Below are 15,532 nucleotides of genomic sequence, written 5' to 3' on the forward strand. Positions count from 1 at the left end.
GGCTGTCCACAAGGTTTAGGAGTGTGTCTATGGGAATGTTTGCCCATTTTTCCAGAAGCACATTTGTGTGGTCAGGCACTGATGTAGACAAGAAGGCCTGGCTGCAGTCTCCGCTCTAATTCATCCCAAAGGTGTTCTTTCGGGTTGAGGTCAAGACTCTGTGCAGGCCAGTCAAGTTCCTCCACCCCAAACTCGCTCATGCATGTCTTTTATGGACCTTGCTTTGTGCACTGGTCCAAATCATTTGGTGGAGGGGGTATTATTGTGTGGGGCTGTTTTTCAGGGGTTGGGCTTGGCCCCTTATTTCCAGTGAAGGGAACTCTTAAGGTGTCAGCATACCAAGACATTTTGGACAATTTCATGCTCCCAACTTTGTGGGAACAGTTTGGGGATGGCCCCTTCCTGTTCCATCATGACTGCACACCAGTGCATAAAGCAAGGTCCATAAAGACATGGATGAGCAAGTTTGGGGTGGAGGAACTTGACTGGCCTGCACAGAGTCCTGGCCTCAAACCTATAGAACACCTTTGGGATAAATTAGAGTGGAGACTGCGAGCCAGGCCTTCTCATTCAACATCAGTGCCTGACCACACAAATGCGCTTCTGGAAGAATGATCAAACATTCCCATAGACACACTCCTAAACCTTGTCAACCGTCTTCCCACAAGAGTTGAAGCTGTTATAGCTGCAAAGGGTGGGCCAACTCAATATTGAACCCTACGGACTAAGACTGGGATGCCATTAAAGTTCGTGTGTGTGTATGTGTGTGTATGTATGTGTGTATATATATATATATATATATATATATATATATATATATATATATATATATATATATATATATATATATATATATAATTTCAGGTATGAAAAAAGCGTGCGACTCATTAATCACCAGCTCTGTCACATAGGGAGAGTCCATAGTGCTATGTAAGCCAAGATTTGAGCAACTCCTAGCTTACACAAGGCGACTTCTACTGCTCCCAGTGGCTGAATAGAGTGGTAGCAGAGTGAAGAGAAAGAAGGAGAGCTTGCGGTGTTTGGGATGGGCAAAGCACAGATTCACAGGAAATACGTTGTTAGAAAAGTACAGAGGCTGCCTTTGCTGACATCTGCTAGTTACCTGGTTGTCTACAGACATGTTGCTTTTGAGTCACTGACCCAAAACAAGCCTACAAAGCAGGGAAGCAAGTCCCAATCTGCATACTTTACCTGGGTCGCTGACTGAAGCCGCTGATTGAACTTGTCAGCCAGGCAATTGGCATTTGCAGAGAGTTCAGCAATGACCGGATTCATACTTCTGCTAAATAGCTTTCTCTTTAGGCCTTGTTCACATGGGGGCATACACCCGTGTGAGGGCCATGTTTACCTGCATGGGAATGTACAGGTGTTTTGTGCAGATATCAGTGGGAATGCAGAACGGGGATGCATGAAACGTGTGCACCCCCATAAGGGTAAACGCAGCCCTCCATGGGGTTATGCTGTAGTATGCCCTGTGTGAATGTTGTGTTATTGGCAGAATGGTGGTTGATGGGAGATGAAGGAATGGAGGCAAAAGTATGCTGAAGGTAAAGTAGGTGATATGAGACCATTTCCTTTCTACTCCTTCTGGGAAGATATGGTCTATAGTGTAGTTTATTCTTTCTTTGCCTCAAGATAAGAATGTCCCTGTTTCTTCCTTAAAAGGCATGTCCAGTTGTTTCTGCTCTCTCTGGTTAGCACATGCAAAGTGTTTTCATTGTCCTGAAATAACTGCATTCTAGTCATACAACTCCTAAGTCTGAGAGGCATTTGGAGCCAGAGAGTGATTCAGCCTGTTGACACCCAAGTCTGAAATATTCGTTTTAGGTGTACTAATGCTGTTCTGCCGGCAGATAGTAAAAAAACACAAATTTCATTTGAGTGTTCATTAAATATATAAGTGCAGCTAGTGTAAGGCTGGCCATAGACGGAGAGAATTTCTTTCCTGCAACTACGGGTCAACCAGTGTTGACAGGGAAATCCCTCCCGTCGAGCCATTGTGTTCCTCCAGCAGGGATGGTGATTGCAATAATTGCAATGTAAAATCCAGCAGGCTGGTTGTACCCAAGTTAATTGATTAATTAACTTGGGTACATTCAACCTGTCCATACTTGGTTCTAATCTTGGGCAGTTTCTGCTTAACCGGTCAAGATTCGAACAGTCTATGGCCGGCTTAAAGGAGAAGTACCACCAAAGCTCGTTTGGCTGTAGATCACAGGAGTGCAGTTCGTTTTGCACTCTCGTGACCTGTTTTCAGCAGACAGCCGGCTCAAGCCTGCTGTCAGCTGACTTCAGAGCCGGTCCAGGCTCGGGCAAGATTGCGACAATGAATTTGGTATCTGCCCACATGCCTGGACTGGCACCCAGCTCAGCCTCTCAGCGAGCCAATGAGAGCCTGAGCTGGCTGCTCTTGCCCCCTCCACAGCCCAGTGCTCCAGTGAGTGGGGAGGCAGAGCAGAGAGCTGGTGACTGACAGTCACCAGCTCTCCACTCAGTTCTAAGAGCTCCCTGAGCAATTGGCGGTGTTAGATCGCTCGATTCTCAGTGTTAAAGCTGGGGGGGGACATATGCTGGATCAGACTGATGCTGCATCCACCTAGGCAAGTATGATTGTGAAAAAAAACAGCCGCCTGTAATTCCCTAAGCTCAGATTTGGAAGGAGAGGAGATGCATCAAATGCCACTTGGATGTGCTGCTTGCAATATATACTAACAGGGAACATGCTGACAGGAGGAAAGTGCAACGTGAGCTGTGGGATGAGCTCATCAGCCTGTTGCTTCTACTTCACTGTCTAATCTCAGTATGAGGTAGATAGGTGATAAGACTGCATTGCTTTGCTCTTTAGCAGCGTGAGATGTAAATCTCAGGACTGAATGGGAAGGAATATAAATCCTTGGATAAGAATAGCAGTTGACACATATGTATTTTAGCTGCACATTTTTCAGTTTCCCTGGAGTTGAGCTTTAACAGAGTGAACTTGGGACTTTTTCAATGGAAAGATCAGCAAGAATAAACCAATTTCTGTTCGTTAGTGACTGCATAAGTGCAGCAGTTACTAAACACATTACCAGATGCTCATGCTCCCAGTAAGGAAGTTCAATTAGTTCTTTTAATTGTGTTGCTCATTCCGTGATGCTCTGATCATCTGGAAGGGTAATCTTTGCTGTGCGGCGTGTGCATCGTCTTTAAAGGCCCTTCTTCTGTATGATAGATGACTGGCAACAGATTTCCATCTCTCCTGCAGTTCTGTCCAATTAACTTTTATCCCTCTCTTTGCAGAAGTGGCAGTGAGAAATAATGGAATTCATGAATTATATCTACCTAGCGCTCTATCATTTAGAATGAACACATGGTGAAGTAGAGTAAAATCTGTTTCTCGGCTAAACTTATCGTCACTCTTTGGGCTTTTTTTGTACTGAAAACTTGTTCTGATCAGTGTATCTCACACAGGCAATGTAATTTAAAGTAGTTTATGACGCTGATGAACGCCCTATGAGTTCTAAATCTTGGAAGTATCCCATCTGTCAGGTCACCTTCAGTTTTTGCTGTTGTGTAATAATGCAATTTGGGGTATAAAAATATACACGTTACTAAATAAAAATGTCTCAATACTTATCCACAGTTCTAATATTTAAAGTAATAAAATCTCTTCATTATGTTTATAAGAGTTTAAGGCTTCATGAACACCTAGCCTATTATGATCGCCAGCCACAGGAAAACGCAAAATCGTGCCACGATTTTTCAGTGATTTTTGCCACGTTTTGCAGATGGCATTCAAAACATTCCTGTCCTGAACGCAATTCTTCTGCATTCAGGAGAAGGAGGTTACGGGACGTTGAAGCTCCCCTAACCGCAGCAGTTCCTAAACAATCTTAAAAGCCTATGTGTACATTGACACAGGCTTTTATGGAGTTGAGTTTAGGAGCGTTGGCAAAAAAACTTCAAAAGCTCCTAAATTCAAGTTTAGGAGCTGTAGTGTACATGAAGCCTTATGCCCCGTACACGTGATCGGATTTTCTGACAACAAATGTTGGATGTGAGCTTGTTGGCTGAAAGTCCGACCGTGTGTATGCTCCATCGAACATTTTGTTGTCGGACTTTCCGCCAACAAATGTTTGATAGCAGGTTCTCAAATTTTCCGCCAACAAAACTTTTCATTGTCGGAATTTCCGATCGTGTGTACAAAAGTTCACGCATGCTCGGAATCAAGCAGAAGGAGCCGCACTGGCTATTGAACTTCATTTTTTCTCGGCTCGTCATACGTCTTGTACGTCACCACGTTCCCTATGTTCATAATCGTTGGCCGACATTTGTGTGACCGTGTGTATGCAAGACAATTTGGAGCCAACAACCTTCAAACAAAATTCAACGGTTTTGTTGTCGGAAAGTCCAATCGTGTGTACGGGGCATTAGGCTCCATGCACACTATCGTTTTTGCTGTTGTGTAATAATGCATGTTGAGGTATAAAAATATGCAGGCAGGGAGGAGGGGGGGGGGGGGGGCATGAAAAAACTGGGTACATACGATGGAAAAAATTGGGTTGTTTTGGTAGATCATTCACTAAAAATCTGCCAGGTTTTAAAAGTGGATAAACCAAATATATGCATCAAATGCAGTTACCTGCACATACCAGGGCTATTCTCTTCTGGCTGAAATTTTGCCTGGTGATTGTGTTAGCAGGCATGCTTCCTGTTGAATGGTGACAACGCTGCTCCTACATTGTCTGATTGCACTGCATTGCCACCTTTTGTGCAGAATTTTGTGCATAGCCTCTGCAATGTGCTCTGCTGTCACCTGCACTAAAAAATAGGTTTTAAAGACACCACCACTGCTCTATGCGTAACATGTTGAATCGCGGTAAAAAAGAGTTCCGGCTACATGAAATGTGAGCAGAACCTGATTGAAAATAGACTCGAGAAAGGGTTAAAAAAAAAAAAAAAAAAAAAAAAAAAGGATATACTATGATCCACATATTAACTTTATAGGATTTTTTTTTTTAAATAACAAACATGATATATTTGTTCTGTGAAATGGTTTTGCACAGAGCAGCCCCGATACTCTGGAGTCCCCCTGCTGGTGTTCCTGGCTGTCCCTGCCTTCTGTGTACCCCTCTAGCAAGCTGTTTGCTTAGGGGGATATTTGTGCATAGTTACTTGTCTATAGACACAGAGAGTGAGGCTTGGCCCTGCCACCCCGCTTTCTCATCAAAGGATTTAATTGACAGCAGCATGAGCCAAGTGCTTCCACTGCTATCAGTCTGCCCTGTGAGAAGTGGGGGAGAGGAGAGAATCGCTGCTCTTGTGCACAGTGCTGGATTGAGATCCGGTTCAGGTAAGTATGAGGGGTGGCTGGGGGGGCGGGAGCTGCATGCAGAAGGTTTTTTTTTTACCTTAATGCATAGATTGCATTAAGGTAAACAAAAGAATCTTACGATTTTAGTACAGGGGGTCCCCGGGTTACAAACAAGTTGGACTGTAGATTTGTTCTTAAGTTGAATCTGTAAGTCGGGACAGGTAAATTTTTTAAGTGTAGCTCCAGCCAAAAAAACTATTTTTAAGCTTTTTGGATAGCATAGGGAAGGGTTAACACCGCTGTAACATTTGTTTTGCTGTGTGTGTCCCTGTTTAGAAGATTTCACCTCACTTTCTGTCCCATTGACAATTGGATTTTGAAAATTTTGGGTTGTTGTGGAAACAAGCCTTGGTGATAAAGCATCAGTGGAGGTACCTTTTCCCCATAATAGCTCTTACAGGAGAGAATTTCCCTTCCTAGGGGTAGATTTCCTCTCACTTCCTGTTGTCTCCCTCTGTTTGTAAGTCGGATGTTTGTAACTAGGGGACCCCCTGTACTACTTTATGGTCAATGTAGAATGCATAACTACACCCCTTATGACCTGACAAAAAATTGGCATAAGCAGTAGAATTAAGAAAAAAAAAAAAAACTTAAAATAAGGGTTTACAGCTTTTGGGCTGGTACCCCATTTATTCCTGTATAGACCTGTACCTTGCAATTGTTTGTTTTAAGAATTGTATGTGGATATATATATATATATATATATATATATATATATATATATATATATATATATATATATATATATATATATATATATATATATATATATATATATATATATACCATGCAACAACTTGCCTATGAAGGTACATTGTATTTTATTTGGAAAGATTCACAGAACAGAATCCCTTACGGAAGCTGCCAGCTGCCCAGGATGTGGAGGCTGCCAGTGGAATTGAAATGGTTTTGATTTGTTATTCATCCAATAGATGGACAAAACTTCTAAATGGTGCACATTATTAAATAAAAATGTCTCAATACTTATCCACAGTTTTAATATTTAAAGTGATAAACATTATTAAGCTCTTCATTATAATGTTTATAAAAGTTTTAAATGTGAGGAGAGAAATTCTTGCATTTAGAGATTTACCATAGAAGTTTGGGTTTATATTACCCAAATCAGCTTATTTTCTGAATAATCAGATCTGAAATCTGAGCATCCAGATCACTTGTGAGACAGATTTATTGGTTTCTCATTATTCATATAGCTTGACAGGTGCAGTCACTGTATTACATATTTTCTATCCTACCAATTTATTATCATGTTGGTGTTAATAACAAAAAATATTGCAACACCTTTATGAATAGACACAAATGTTTTGGTAATTTTCATGGAAAGGTAGAAGTTACCTGAAGAGACTTTAGAGCAGTGGTGATCAATGCAAAAATTTTAGGGGCCTCAAGTGCGTCCTTACGTTCCCAAAAGGTTACACAATAGCAGTGTGTTTTAATTTGTGAGGTGTATTGTGTCAAGTTAAGCAGGCCCATTCAAAATGGATGAACGATTAATGCTCCAAATAATTCAGTCCTGCTGCATTTAAAACAAGTCCTGTCGTAGTATTAACTCCCAGCATTTGTGTCAGTGGCTGCAATGATAAACTACAGCATTAGTGTCAGTGACCGTAGTAATAAACCACAGCATTAGTGTCAGTGACCGCAGTGATAACCCCCAGCATTGGTGTCAGTGGCCGCAAAAATAACCACCTGCATTAGTGTCAGTGGCCACAAAAGTAACCCCCCCCCCCCAGCATTTTTGCTCCCTGACTGCAATAATATCCGGCATTTTCGCTCCCTGACTGCTGTAGTAACCCCAGCCTTGGTGTCTGTAGGTGCAATCATAACCCCAGCCTTGGTGTCTGTAGGTGCAATCATAACCCCAGCCTTGGTGTCTGTAGGTGCAATCATAACCCCAGCCTTGGTGTCTGTAGGTGCAATCATAACCCCAGCCTTGGTGTCTGTAGGTGCAATCATAACCCCAGCCTTGGTGTCTGTAGGTGCAATCATAACCCCAGCCTTGGTGTCTGTAGGTGCAATCATAACCCCAGCCTTGGTGTCTGTAGGTGCAATCATAACCCCAGCCTTGGTGTCTGTAGGTGCAATCATAACCCCAGCCTTGGTGTCTGTAGGTGCAATCATAACCCCAGCCTTGGTGTCTGTAGGTGCAATAATAACCCCAGCCTTGGTGTCTGTAGGTGCAATAATAACCCCAGCCTTGGTGTCTGTAGGTGCAATAATAACCCCAGCCTTGGTGTCTGTAGGTGCAATCATAACCCCAGCCTTGGTGTCTGTAGGTGCAATCATAACCCCAGCCTTGGTGTCTGTAGGTGCAATAATAAACCCAGCCTTGGCGTCTGTAGGTGCAACAATAACTCTAGCCTTGGTGTATGTAGGCGCAAGAATAATCCCAGCCTTGGTGTATGTAGGCGCAAGAATAATCCCAGCCTTGGTGTATGTAGGCGCAAGAATAATCCCAGCCTTGGTGTATGTAGGCGCAAGAATAATCCCAGCCTTGGTGTCTGTAGGCGCAACACTGACTCCAGCCTTGGTGTCTGTAGGCGCAACACTGACTCGAGCCTTGGTGTCTGTAGGCGCAACACTGACTCCGAGCCTTGGTGTCTGTAGGCGCAACACTGACTCCGAGCCTTGGTGTCTGTAGGCGCAACACTGACTCCGAGCCTTGGTGTCTGTAGGCGCAACACTGACTCCGAGCCTTGGTGTCTGTAGGCGCAACACTGACTCCGAGCCTTGGTGTCTGTAGGCGCAACACTGACTCCGAGCCTTACTACTGTTAGAGGCTAGTATAATGGCTACTAACATTGAAGTCAGTAGTTGTAATAATAACCCCCCTGTGTTGGTGTCCTTTTCAGTGTTTTAACCCCCCTCCTGCTTTCACTGGTGGTCAGTGACTGTGCTGTGAACTCCCCACTTGCGTTGCTTGTCAGGGGCAGTGCTGTCAACCCCTCTCCCTTCCATCTTGCGTTGTGTTAGAACTCCTTGTCAATGGTGCTACAGGGAGGTAAATGTCATTTAGTTTATGGATCTGCTAATCTTGACACCATATTTTATATAACTTATATAGCTATGATTTTGGAAGCAAATTCTTGCCACATTAATGCAAAGTCTGAGTTTTCATTCTAAGTGTTTTCATTCTACAACTTTGGTGAGCAAATTTGGGACCTGCACAAATAGTGACTTGTATGAGTGACATGTTCGAGAATCGTTTGGATGGAATCCTTTGGCGTTGCCTTCAGCGGTACCGTACCTGACTTTAAATATGACAGACCAGCTTAGCTGCCACTATGAAGATGTAAAGCTTGTTTTGTTGATTTAACAGGGTTTTTAGGATTACAGGAGGGAAATGAATGAGTTTTCAGTCAATTATTGTCATGGCCACTTTGTGGCATGAAAGGGTTTAGGTGGGGAAGCAGGATATCCGTTAAAGTGATCAGCTGGGGATAGTATTGGATAAGGTTATTTTTATAATTTTTTTATGTGTAGGAGATGAAGCTGACCTCTAATCAGATATAAAACACATTGTTTAAAAGAAGTGTGGGAATTTAAAATAAAAAAAAATTCATACTACCCCGACTCTCTGCTTTTCCCCTCCAGTGCTTACTGGAACAGTTGGCTCAGGCTCTGAGGCTCACTGAGAGGCTGAACCAGCTGCCGGTTCAGGCAGCTGGGTGGATCCTGACATTGAAGTTGGGATTGCTCCAGAGCCTGGAACTGCTGAGTGACCTCAGCCGATGGTGGACTTTTAAAAAAAAATCTGTTTATTGCAGGTTTATACATAAAACATACACCCAAAAACAAAAACAAATTTAGTATTCTAAACACAGACAAAATCAGCAGAACAACTACTTGAGGGTTCATCTTACAGTCATCTAAAACTCTTTATATGATGTGGGGAAGGGGACTGAGAACGGCCCCTAAATTTAGGTGGTGCCGATCATTTCTAGAACCCAAAATTATCCTCCGACAGTCACGATGGTAAAGACGACAACTAGGAAGGGTGTTTAGAATCAACCGAAACAGATCTATACGGAAGGATAATAACATTGTGTTAATCAAGCTGTTGAGGCTTCAACTAACCATGTCCATCTTACCTTGTCGTATTTCGTGGGACACCCCCTGTTCATGTATCTATCTTTGTATAGAGGAAGACTATCATTTACTAGACGTTTCCATTGAGACTGAGATGGGGAGGAGGGTTTCTTCCACTGCATAGCTATATTTTTCCTGGCATAGAAAATGAGTAGCCCAATCAATGTTCTTTTAGCAACAGTCAGCACAATAGTTTCAACCATTCCCAGTAGACAAATTTCCAATGAGGGCTGGATTGAAATAGAGGTAACCAGATCAATCGGAGCCAGAACCTTTTGCCAATATGTCTTGACCCTGGGACAATGCCAGAAAAGGTGCAAAGTCCCCAGGTGACCTGACGGTGGACTTTACAGGTAGTAAGCTGTAAGTACCTAAATCTAGATATCGGCCTCTTTCTATCTCTGGCATAGCAGCACTCAGACTAGGAGAGGAAGGGGTGGCACTAGAGTCCATTCTATACTGCATGTACATGTGCTGAGGTCAATGCCAAGCGTATTGTGCAGAGATGCCAGTATTCTGGTTTTGGTCTGTGGCAGAGATTCCTTGGAAAAATGTACAAAAAACTAATGAATGTAACTGTAACTGTAAACAGGAACCACATAAGTTGTAATAAAATATCAAAATTTTAATACACAAATATTAAAACACGATTTTTGTATTAAAAAGACAAAATTGTTGCATGTCAACATTACAAATACATAAGATTTTAACGTATATCATCAAACTTGGGTGATGGATTGCTTGCTGTAAGGCTACTTTCATACTGGGGCCGATGAGCGTTAGAGCTAAAGTGTCGCTTTTAACTCCTGCTAGCGGCCGAAGAAAGGGTTAAAAGCGCCAGTGTTGCTTCACTTCCGAAGTGCTTTTCAGGCACTTTGGAAGCACTGCCTATTCATTTTAGAGATTGGAATCTGATTGATTGCCTCTGTGGACAGGTGTGTTTTTATACAGGTAACAAGCTGAGATTTGGAGCACTCCCTTATGCCGTGTACACACGATTCAAATATCGTACGACCGCTCTCGCTTAATAGTCGCAAGTAGAAATTGAATAGCTAAATAAAGTCACAAATTCTCGTACGACAGACAAAAAAATCAGAAGTGATGTCATGTGTTGTAATGTATTTGTATTGTATTTTTTTTTTTTTAATCGTTTTTCGTACGATATTCGGATTGTGTATACGGGCCATTAAAGAGAGTGCTCCTAATCTCAGCTCGTTACTTGTATAGAAGACACCTGGGAGCCAGAAATCCTTGCTGATTTGATAGGGGATCAAATACTTATTTCACTCATTAAAATGCAAATCAATTTCTAACTTTTTCGAAATGTGTTTTTCTGGATATTTTTGTTCTGTCTCACTGTTAAAATAAACCTAGCATTAAAATTGTAGACTGTTTCTTTGTCAGTGGGCAAACATAAAAAATCAGCAGGGGATCAAATACTTTTTTCCTTCGCTGTATATACTGTTTAATAATATACCCTTGTAGGGTTTTCTTTCATATGAAGTAACAAACTCTTATTTCAGGAATGTTGACAGCAGCTCATCCTGAGATTGTGATTGCAGCAAATTCAGTTTCAAACTTAAAGTAGAATTGCAGGTTAGATCTAACTATGCTTAAGATGTCTCCCACCCACCTTCTGACTCCTATTCTAACTACCCTGTAGAAGGAAGATGCTTATATTTTCCTACTCTCAGATGCTCTTGTCCGGTCACATGACCTTCCAAGCAGGCTTAAAGCTACTTTCTCTAGTCATCTTCCAGGACGGCATAACCTGAGAGATGACTGGTCCACCTGACAGGAAACACAATCAACAGACAAGGTTAAAAGGCCCCTCCCTTCCCCCTGCACCTCAGTTCTTGATTGTGTTTCCCGGCAGCGAAACGTTTGTTGTTTTTTTCTCAGACCTGAAGCTGGTAGCGGATGGTTAACCCCCCCCGAGGGCTGGACGCCAAAACCGGGGAGGGTGGCAGGTCCAGCCAGGAACCTGTCCTTCTCTGGGGGTCCCCCAATGGCCGGGGGAGAGAGTCTTCCACGGCAAGGAGCCTCCCGGGTACAGCGGGGTATCCCAGAACTCCTGTGAGCACAACATACCTCATGCTTTTACCTTCCACCCAGTCAGGTACGGAGTTGATGAAGGAACTGGGGCTCAGGCTGGTGTCTAGGCCTCAGAGGGGGTAGAGGATGCCAGCCAGGTCGGTACCTAGGTGCCTTGTAGGGCTGGTGGAGGTCCTGGACTTTCATAGGGAATGCTGAAGCTCCTGTGTATGGAGCAAGCATTCCGTCCAGGTGGAATAAGATGGCGGCGTTTCCGGTTCCGGGCGCTGTGACTTCCGACTTCCGGTCTATGCCAAAATGGCGGATTCGGACACTAGAGGCCAAAATCCCCCCTCAGACAGCGGCTGTCCAACAAAATGGCGCAGATCACCGGTGTATAGGAGATAGACACTCAGCACTCCAGGGAAAAGCAGGAGGCCTCACGATACTCCTCTCTCGGGGTCGAAAAACTTCGCAAAGCAGCAGATATGGATGGAGAGGAGGTAACAGCTGCACCCTTAGCCCAGGAAGAGGCCAGTGGTGGTGAGTCCTCTTCCGTTTTGAATGTGGTGAAGTAAGAGGGGTCTTACCTACACCATTGGGGGGGGGGGGGGGGAGAGACACACACAGAAAGTCTTAGGGAACTGGCTAAAGTTTGGACTTTGTCTTTTTTGTCTCCCTAGATCCTGCCGGCTCTGCTTAGGGGGCTCACAAGGTGAAGGGCAAAAATCCCCCTCCTCCCAGGTCAAAAAGATGTGGGAACTGTAATGATAAGCTCCCACAGGACCATGTGAAACCTTTTTGCTATAGGTGCATACAGAGACTGTCTAGTAAGTAAACCTCACAGGTTGAGGGACTTCCTTGCGGTACAGTCGGAGCTTCTTTCTACCCTCCAGTCTATTAAGACAGCTATAGCACCTAAGGCGGATGATAGAGAAATCCTGTCCTCTAGAGAAGGCACTTCCTCTCAGGAAGGTTGTTCAGACAGGGATCAGAAAACCTCGCAAAGACCCCTTTCCTCTTTCACTTCGGGAGTTGAGGAGTTTGAGGACCCAGAGGAGTCAGAGGAGGACTCATTAGAGGAAGGTGAAGACACAGACGCTGACAGCCAGGACAGTGACAGTCCTAGAGCTAGTAGCCACCTCTTTCCCTTGGAGGACATGGGGCAGTTACTTAGGGCGATCTATGTCTCTGAGGATATCCCAGAACCTCCAGTTCAGGCGTCGGCCCGGGACAAGATGTACAGGGGTTTGGGAAAGCCTCAGTCTAGGGTGTTCCCAGTTCATCAGGCCCTAAAGGAGATGATTTTGAGAGAGTGGAAAGACCCAGAAAGGAAGGTTTTTAGACTCAAAACTTGGAAGAAAATGTTTCCTTTTGGGGAGGAAGAAGAGCAGAAATTTTTTAAAACCCCTAAGTTAGACGCAGCCCTGTCGCAGGTTTCTAAAAAATCTGACTTGTCTTTTGAGGATTCAGGGAACCGAAAAGACCAAATGGACAGACGGGCGGAGGCGCTTTTGCGCAGAGCATGGGATTCCAATGCGGCTGCCATGGCTTTGGTGTCAGCATGCATGGTTAGGCAGACTTTCCAACCATGTTTCTAGAGGGAGTGATTCTAAGGAAATCACAGACTTGTTAGAAATAATAGGTAAGGCTGTGGCATATTTGGCAGATGCGGCAGTGGAGTCTGTCAGGAACACAGCCAAATCTGCGGCCCTCCTTAACTCCGCAAGAAGGGCAGTCTGGGTCAAATAATGGGAAGGGGACCATATGTCTAGATCAAGGCTATGTGGTTTGCCCTTTTGAAGGTTCACAACTCTTTGGACCTGGCCTGGATCAGGTGCTGTCAAGGTCAGCAGAAAAGGGAAAAAAGTTCCCGGTTAAAGCTAAAGGAGAAAGGGGCAGGAAGTTTTTTTCGTGCCCCCTCTAACCAGGGTCAATTCAAAGGAAAAAAGGATGCGAATAGAAGGTGGGGAAAGGGAAAGAGCGCACAAAAAGGTAGTCTGCTCTCTCAGTCTAAGTGATGCCAGCATCAGGGTAGGGGGGGAGATTGTCCCACTTTGTCCCTCAGTGGAAGAGGATCTCCGAAAGCCCCTATATCTTGCAGATTGGAACTTCTCTCCCCTCCCCCTCAAAACTTTTTTCTGACCCATCTCCCCAAGGAAACTTCAAAAGCTGCAGGGCTGTTGGACAGCTTGCAGGGATTGGCGTTCCAGGAGGTGATCATCCCCGTTCCACCGGAAGAGCTTTACCAAGGGTTTTACTCCCATGTATTTGTCGTTCAAAAACCGTCGGGGAAATTTTCGCCTGATATTAAATCTCAGAAATTTGAACAGGTTTTTGCGACAAAAGAGCTTCCGGATGGAGAGTATATACACGGTGCGGTGCGCAGGCATCTATTAAGGGGTGCTTTCTTAGCCCCGATAGATCTGAGGGATGCTTACCTTCATATCCCGAACAGCAGTCCCTGCTGAGATTCGCAGTCCTTACGAGCAAAGGGATTCAACATTGGCAATTCTGAGCTCTTCCCTTTGGATCAGCTGCAAGCCCAAGGATCTTCACAAAGGTCCTGGCGGAGGTTCTAGCTTACCTACACCTACAGGGGGTGTCCCTTATACCCTACCTAGACGACCTTTTGGTATACGGGCAATCCTTAGAGCAGGTGGAAGTAGATGTAGGCAGAGTGATTTTCACTCTGGAGTCCTTGGGCTAGATAGTAAACAGAGAGAAATCTTCTCTGGCACCGTCCCAAATAAAAGTATTCCTGGGATATCTGGTGGATACAGAGGCTCAGAAACTGTTTCTTCCAGAGGAAAAACGATTAAAGGTGGTTACAGCAGTATCCTCTTTAAAGAAGCCAGGGAGTGCTCTCGCAGGCATATCATCATGAGGGTTCTAGGTCTAATGACCTTGTGTATTCCAGCGGTTCCTTGGGCTCAGCTCCACTCCAGGGAGCTGCAGTTCTTCCTTTAGTCCTCCTGGGACTAAAGGAGAGAGTCATTGGATGCAAGGGTGTCTATCCCAACAAGAGTAAGGACCTCTCTAGATTGGTGGCTGGATCAGAACAAGCTCAGGTTGGGTCTACCCTGGGACCAGTGGAATCCCACAAGAATCACTACCGATGCAATCGCCTGGGGTTGGGGCGCTCACCTGGGGGACATCCAGGCACAGGGGGCCTGGACTCCTTCTCAGGCAGGGGCATCCTCCAACCACAGAGAAATCCTGGCGGTGGGCCAGGCGTTAGTAGCCTTTGGAGACAGGATTCAGGGCTTAGAGATCCAAGTCCTGTCCGACAATGTGACAACGGTCTCTTACCTGAATCGTCAAGGGGGGGCACCAGATCCAGGAAGCTGCTGAGTCTAGTCCTGAACATCTTAAACTGGGCCGAAGAGAATCTTCAGTCCATATCGGCGGTTCACATAAGAGGGAACCGCCAATGTGGTGGCAGACTTCTTAAGCCGGCAACCCATCCTCCAAGGGGAATGGGAGTTAAATCAGGAGGTCTTTCTCCAGATAAGTCAGAAGTTTGGGATTCCGGATATAGATCCTTTTGCCCACAGAGGGAACAAAAAAGTGGATCGTTTTTTTCTCTCTCAACAGACGGGGGATCCCAGGGAGTGGACGCTCTGTCTCAGGACTGGGACTTCCATCTAGCATACGCCTTTCCCCCACTAGTCTTAATACCACGGGTCTTACAAAAATTGGCCCGCTCAGATTGCGGACTGATCCTTATAGCCCCAAGGTGGCCAAAAAGGACCTGGTTTGCCACTCTGAAAAAGTGGTAATATTCTCCTCCGCTCTGTCTTCCAACCAGACGAGATCTTCTCCTACAGGGGCCATTCCTCCACCCCGACCCGGGATTCCTCAAACTGACGGCATGGTTCTTGAGGAGGAGATCCTTAGGGGCAAGGGTTGCTCTGATAGGGTAATTGAGACCCTCTTGGGCAGCAGGAAGCTGGTCACCAGGAGGATCTACTCCAAGGTTTGGAATTGCTTCTCACAGTGGTGCCGTGATAAGGA

At 44.8% G+C, this 15,532-nt stretch overlaps 1 protein-coding gene across 1 annotated transcript in view; it reads left to right on the forward strand.

Moving 5' to 3' along the window:
- DCP1A (decapping mRNA 1A) overlaps positions 1-15,532 on the forward strand; it is a 147,768-nt gene that overhangs the window by 50,211 nt on the left and 82,025 nt on the right. The window lies entirely within an intron of this gene.

Source organism: Aquarana catesbeiana, linkage group LG07 (assembly GCF_042186555.1).
Source record: "Aquarana catesbeiana isolate 2022-GZ linkage group LG07, ASM4218655v1, whole genome shotgun sequence".
Lineage (NCBI taxonomy): Eukaryota > Metazoa > Chordata > Amphibia > Anura > Ranidae > Aquarana > Aquarana catesbeiana.